Source organism: Tupaia chinensis, unplaced genomic scaffold, assembly GCF_000334495.1.
Source record: "Tupaia chinensis unplaced genomic scaffold, TupChi_1.0 Scaffold000231_1, whole genome shotgun sequence".
Classification (NCBI taxonomy): domain Eukaryota; kingdom Metazoa; phylum Chordata; class Mammalia; order Scandentia; family Tupaiidae; genus Tupaia; species Tupaia belangeri.
In genome coordinates, this window is record NW_006159706.1 from 786614 (window position 1) to 793500 (window position 6887).

Consider the following 6887-nt stretch of genomic DNA (forward strand, 5'->3'; position numbering starts at 1 on the left):
GGAAAAAAAAACCCCCCCCCAGGAGGAATAGCCACACTGCAATCCCTTCTCCTCCATTCTTTTTTTTTTTTTTTTCAGACATACAGGACATTATTTCGATAGCTCAAAGTGCAAATACAGCAAGTCAGTTCACAAAGTTTCCATTTACAGTTTGAAATATGATGAAAACTTGACATACAAAAATGAAGAGTAAACAGCAGAAATAAAGGTCCTTGATTTTAAAAAAATGCAACTTGAAAAAATCTTTAGACTAAAATACTCCATTTGCATCGATTCAGACATGCTTTCATTTATAGATGTCAGGATTGTGAATTGCAATCAAAAGATTCTTTGAAGAAAAGAAGAATGGTCAGCCCCAGGCAAGAGCAGAAGTTTTCAGTGTTGGCTATTCCTCATTGGGCAGCTTCAGCCACTCACTATACCAAATCGCGCGGCTTAGTCCGTGGCATTCTGATCCTTAGCTCTTCAGGAGGGTTTACATGAGACATTTATTCAGTCTTGTTCCCAAGCTTCTTCATCTTTTCACTGTAGGCATTAAACTGAGAGCCTGTTCCAAACAACCTATCCCACCACGTCAACGTCGAAGCATAATTTCCAATGACATTCCTGTGGTGGAAGTCGTGATGCCGAGACCCAGCGTAGCAAGGGATGAGATTTAGGGGGCTGAAGGGAATGTCATACCCACTATGAACATCAATAGTTTCTATCAAACTAACTGTTACCATGCTCAAAGAAGAGCAACATGATCACACAAAAGCATCCAGTTCCAAGAATTAGGGTTTCCAAAGGTCGTGCATATTCAGCGTCCATTCCAAATGGAGCCTAAAATTCATGAGAACTTTAGGAATGTGTTTATATACTCTTTTGTGACTTAAGAGTCTATGCAAGAAATAGTGCCAAGTCTCTTCAATGACTGCACAGCGAACCATCTGGCCAAAAGCCTAAACCATCTTGGCATTCTTTCCCAATCATAAGGAAGAGTGAAATACTCTGTAAAATAAGTTTCCACAAATCAAAGGCAGCCAGATACAAAAGTGATTACAAAGAAGTACTTTAAAATATTCCCATTGGCCTTCCAATGTTTCTGGTTTTTCCTTTTGAATTGTATGTGTTTTCATGTAAGGTATGAATTGGAATAAAAATCCAGGTAAAGAAAATAAGAAATAAAGGGCTTTGTGAACTATCAGGGATCCCCATGTGGGATCTAGAACTTTGTATAATTATCTAACATATAGTTCCAAGCATTTTTAAATGATTCTTGCAGAGGATTCTCAAGCAAAAGTAAGTCTACATACTTCACAGCCAAGGATGCTGAACTGTAAAGATGCTGACACTTTTATTTATTGCCATTTTTCAAATCTCTGGAGACAACCAGAGATTCTGGACGGTCTCAAGATGACTGCGCCTTGGCTCACCCAGCTTCGACCTCTCTTCCATTCTTCCCCTGGGATTTGGGGCATGTGTGTACACACAGCCAGCATGAGTCTTAAGTCGCTGGATCCAGGACCACAGTTGGCCATGTGGGAGTCCAGAGCCTTAGCCACTACACCACCTGCTGGCCCGTTCCCATTCTAATTAACGGTGGAATACTTAAATAAGCACAGTCATAGTCATACAGTTGAATGTCATGCAGCAGTTAAAAAGGACTGCACTGCATGTAGTAACATAGACAGATCTCCTGGCTGCATGGCGGATTGAAAAACGCATAATGCAGGGGCCAGCAGGTGGCATGGTGATTAAGGGTGCTGGACTCCCACATGGCCAACCATGGTTCAAGTTCCAGACATGATGGCTTGCTTTCTTTCTTTCTCTTTCTGCTTTCTTTCTTTCTCTTTCTCTCTCTCTTTCTCTCTTTCTCTCTCTCTCTCTCTCTCTCTCTCTCTCCCTCTCTGGTCAAATTTAAATAAATAAATAAATAAATAAATAAGCTTAAATAAAATAATTCTTAAAAAAAGCATGGTGCAGAATGATATGCAGAATAAATGTTATATTCATATAGAGTAGGACATAATTTATATGAAAAGAAATATATACAGTAGTATATATTTTCTGTGGAGGGTGTGTACATGTACAAAAGTTCTGGCAGACTACTCATCAAACTGATAACAGGGAATTTTGCAGGGGGAGGTTTTTGCTATAAGGTGTGTGTGCTCACATGAAAGACAGACAGAGACAGAGAGACAGAAAGCGAGAAATCACCCCCCAGGGGGGATGGTCACACCGCAATCCCTTCTCCTCCATTCTTTTCTCGGGATCTTGGGCACGCATGCACATGCGCCTGGCGTGAGTTTAAGCCACCGGGTCCGGGATTCAAACCGCAGTCAACTACCTGGGAGTCCAGTGATATAGCCATTATGCCAACTGCTGGTCCCAACAGAGATTTTTTTTTTGGAGAGGTTATTGCTATAGGGTGTGTATACTCGCCAGCCAGACAGAGACAGAGAAACAGAAAGTGATAAATCACCCCCCAGAGGGGATGGCCATGCCACAATCCCTTCTCCTCCATTCTTTTCTCGGGATCTTGGGCACGCATGCACATGCGCCTGGCGTGAGTTTAAGCCACCGGGTCTGGGATTCAAACCGCAGTCAACTACCTGGGAGTCCAGTGACATAGCCATTACACTAACTGCTGGTCCCAACAGAGGTTATTTTTGATAAGAAAAGAGAAGGAGCAATCAGGATTGGGGAATATGGGCAATGACAACTTTTCCCTAATCTATGTGACATTATTAAATATCCTGATCCTGGGATCAGCTGGACTCCCACGTTGTCAACCGCAGCTTGAGTCCCAGACCCAGCGGCTTAAAACTCATGCTGGGCACATGTACGTGTGTGCCCAAAATCCCGAGAGGAGACTGGAGAAGAGATTGCGGCGTGGCCATCCCCCCTGGGGGTGTTTTCTCACTTCGTCTCTCTGGCAAGCGCACATGCCCTATAGCAAAAATCTCTCCAAAAAAAGTACACTGAACTATCATTTACATTTTAAAAATTTTGGTAGAGTATGTGCTCTCACCAAAGAGAGACAGAAAAAGGAAAAAGTGAGAAAGTACCGCGCATGGGGGGAAGCCACACAGCAATCCTATTTCCTCCATTTCCCCTGGGATTTGGGGCACACACACACACACACACACACACACACACACACACATTCCTAGTATGTTTTTCAGGTTACCAGGTCCAGGACTTGAACCACACAGCCATGTGGGATACAGCCACCTTAACTGACAAACAATTGGCTGGCCTTATTATTTATATATTTTTTTAATAATTTTAAAAATAAAATAAGGTGGGGCCAGCAGGTGGCATCATGATTACAGCACTGGACTCCCACATGGCAGACTGCAGTTCGAGTCCAGGACCAGTGACTTTAAAATCACACCAAGCACGTGCACGTACATGCCCAGAACCCCAGGAAGAGAATGGAAGAGAAGAGATTGTGGTGTGGCCATCTGTCGTGGGGCGTAATTTCTCACTTTCCCTCTCTTTATCTTTCTGCTTCTCTCCAGCGAGCACAGGTGCTCTATCACAAAAACCTTAAAATTAAAAATTTAATTTAATTTTTAAAAAGAAATAAATGCAGGGAGACCAGCAGTTAGCATAATGGCTATGTCACTGGACTCCCATGTAGTTGACCACGGTTCACATCCCGGACCTGGTGGCTTAAAACTTACGCCGGGCACATGTGCGTGCGTGCCCAAGATCCCAAGAGGAGAATGGAAGAGAAGGGATTGCGGCGTGGCCATCCCCCCTGGGGGGTGATTTTTCCCTTTCTGTCTCTCTGTCTCTTTCTCTCTGTCTGGCGAGCACATGCACCCTATAGCAAAAACCTCTCCAGATAAATAAATATAAATAAATAAATAAATACATGTAAGGCCCAGCCATGGTGGTGCATGTGGCTAAATGACTATGTTCTGCAGGCTGGGACCACGTGGGAGACCTGGATTTCATCCCAGTCCAGCCTAAAGGCCAAGCACTCTGGTGTGGCTGAGGCAGGAAGATCACGACAGGGTGAAACTCTCATCTTAAAAATAATAATAGTAGGGGCCAGCAGGTGGTGTGGTGATTGAGGTGCTGGACTTCCACATGGTTCAAGTCCTGGACCTGGAGGCTTGCTTGCTTGCTTTCTCTCTGGTGAGTATATGTGCCTTGTAGTAAATTAAAAAATAATAACAATGATAAATACAATTAAACAAATACTTGTTTTAAAAATAATAATAGGGACCAGCAGGTGGTGTGGTGATTAAGATGCTAGACTCCCACATAGCCAACCATGGTTCGAGTCCCAGACCTGGCAACATGCATTCTCGCTTTCTCTCTCTCACTCCCTCTCTCTTTTTTTATCTCTCTGTGTCCTATAGCAAATTAAATAATAATTATAATAATAAATAAAATTAAATAAATAATTATTTTTAAAAATAATAATTACTTGAGAAACTCATGTCTCCACGTGATAGGAAGCCCAGGTACAAATAGCAGCACTAATACAAAACTTTGTGAACATCTCTTATATTATCTTGAAAATTCATGCAAATTTTGTAGTCTACTTCCCTTTCTGCCTTTTACTATTTCTATTACAAACATGATGGTTTTAATTTTTTTTTTTTTTTGAGAAAGAGATTTTTGCTATAGAGTGCATGTGCTCACCAGAGAGACAGACAGAAAGGGAGAAATCACCTCCCCAACACACACCTTGGGGGATGCCCACGCTGCAATCCCTTCTCCTCTCAGGACCTTGGGCATGCATGCACATGCACCCAATGTGAGTTTTTAAGCTGCCAGGTCCTGAGTTTAAATCAAGAGTGGCCACATAGGAGTCCAGTGCCTTAACCATGACTCCACCTACAGGGCCTAATGGTCTCAACTTTTACTAATTGGTTAAATTATGCAACCTTCCCACCACCACCACTATCAAAAATAAGAATAATAATCCTAGTATAAAATTAGTACCTTAAGGTGCACTAAGTACCTGTTCATGGACAGACCATCACACACTCAGGGGATACTTGAAGCTATAGTGCCTAGGTGGCTCTAGTTATTGTGAAGTCTACTGTTGCAAAGATAAGTGAGATATTGAGTATAAAGATATTGATACACACTTCGGGCCAGCAGGTGGTGTGGTAGTTAAGATGCTGGATTCTCGCATGGCTGACCACAGTTCAAGTCCTGAACCTGGTGGCTTGCTTTCTCACATTCCCTTTCTCTCTCTCTCTGGTCAAATTAAACAGTAATAATAATAATATTAATAATAATAGTAAATAAAGTTGAATAAATAACTCTAAGAAAAGGACTACTGTCCTTTTTAAAAAAGGATATTGACATACACCAAGCTCTTATAAATGTTTTCTCCTGTAGTTCTAGGGCAGCCTTGGCAGGTGCCCGTTTGCTATAATGCTACAAAAGGATGGCAGGAGGCCCAGGAAGTGTCTCAGCAGCCAGTTTCTCTGGTTCCCAGCATTCCCATAACGAGGGATGTACTGAAGGAGAGGACGCTGATCCTCTAGGACCACACATGCTGGAGGGATCCACTGCTCTCTTCACGTTTCACTGTCCTAACACCCCAGGGAGACTCTAGTTGGGTCAGGCGTCTACCACTATCCAAGGAACATCTTTTTTTAATTATTTTATTTAACTTTATTGATTACTTTTTTTTTTTTTTTCCGTTTGATCAGACAGAGAGAGAGAGGGATTTTTTTCAGTTTGATCAGACAGAGAGAGAGAGGGAAAGTGAAAGAGCAAGCCGCCAGGTCCAGGACTTGAACCACGGTTGGCCATGTGGGACTCCAGTGTCTTTAACCACCACGCCACCTACTGGTCTCCCAAGGAACATCTTAATTACACACAAACCCCATCTCTCACTCAGTCAGCCAAGGGCCACTACTGGGTTGTTTCCCTCAATGCCAGGGCAACTTTACCCCCCCCAAAAAAAAAGGAAGAAAGAAAAACAGATATGGTAACTGTGAAAAGGGAACATGCATGACTGAGAGTCTAGACAATGAAGGAGTGCAGCAAGGAGACGCGGGACTCTTCAGATCATGCTTTGGCTGCAGGAACTCCCATGACAGTCAAGTCGAGCTTCCACCCAAGCTCCCTTCCTCTCTACCTCACTCAGGGATCAGACTTGCCTTACAATCCAATGACTCTTCCCATTTTCTCACACATGGGCATCATCCCTCATAAAACCCGTACACATTTCATTCTAATTTGCTCTTATTGTGTTGCTAACAAAAATTCCAGAGACTGGGTGATTTACAAAGAATAGAGGTTTATTTAGCTTACAAGTCTGCTGGCTGAAAAGCCTAAAGGCACAAGCTGATGCTACATCACAACATGGCTAATGGACATAGAGAAGACAGTGAGTGCATGCAGAGACCTGGACGCAGCCATCTTCCTTTGATAACAACCTACTCTCTGTGAAACTAACCCCTTATTGCAAGAGCTAGAACTCACTCAGTGTCCCCAAGGCAGCATTAACCCATTTATGAGGGTGATGCCTCCATTATCCAATCACTACCTAATAGGCCTCATCTCCTGAATCTCATCTCTCTCACCACCTCCCAATGCAATACTAGGAACTAAGTTCCAATACATAAACCTCTAGGAAATGAATCATTATCCACACTATAGCTCTTGCCTTCCACTTCTCGGAGCATCCTTTTTCTCAAAATGAGGCTTTGGGTTCTTGGATACCAATCACCTCTCCCCAGATACCCATGACTTACGTGTCAAGATTTCAATGTCATGGGATATGCATTATCAAGGAAGTATTGGGAGACCCAAAGTCAAGAGTAGCTAATTCTGCCTGGGAGTCTAGAAGGTCAAGAGTGGAAAAGAAATGGTGGGTGCTTCAGGATAGTCCTGAAGGATGGAAGAAGAGGAAAAGGCATTCC

General features: G+C 42.9%; 1 pseudogene; it reads right to left on the reverse strand.

The window, feature by feature from the left end:
- Positions 1 to 448: 448 nt before the first annotated feature.
- Positions 449 to 1350, reverse strand: LOC102476719 (methylsterol monooxygenase 1 pseudogene; annotated as a pseudogene).
- Between the last annotated feature and the right edge of the window lie 5537 nt (positions 1351 to 6887).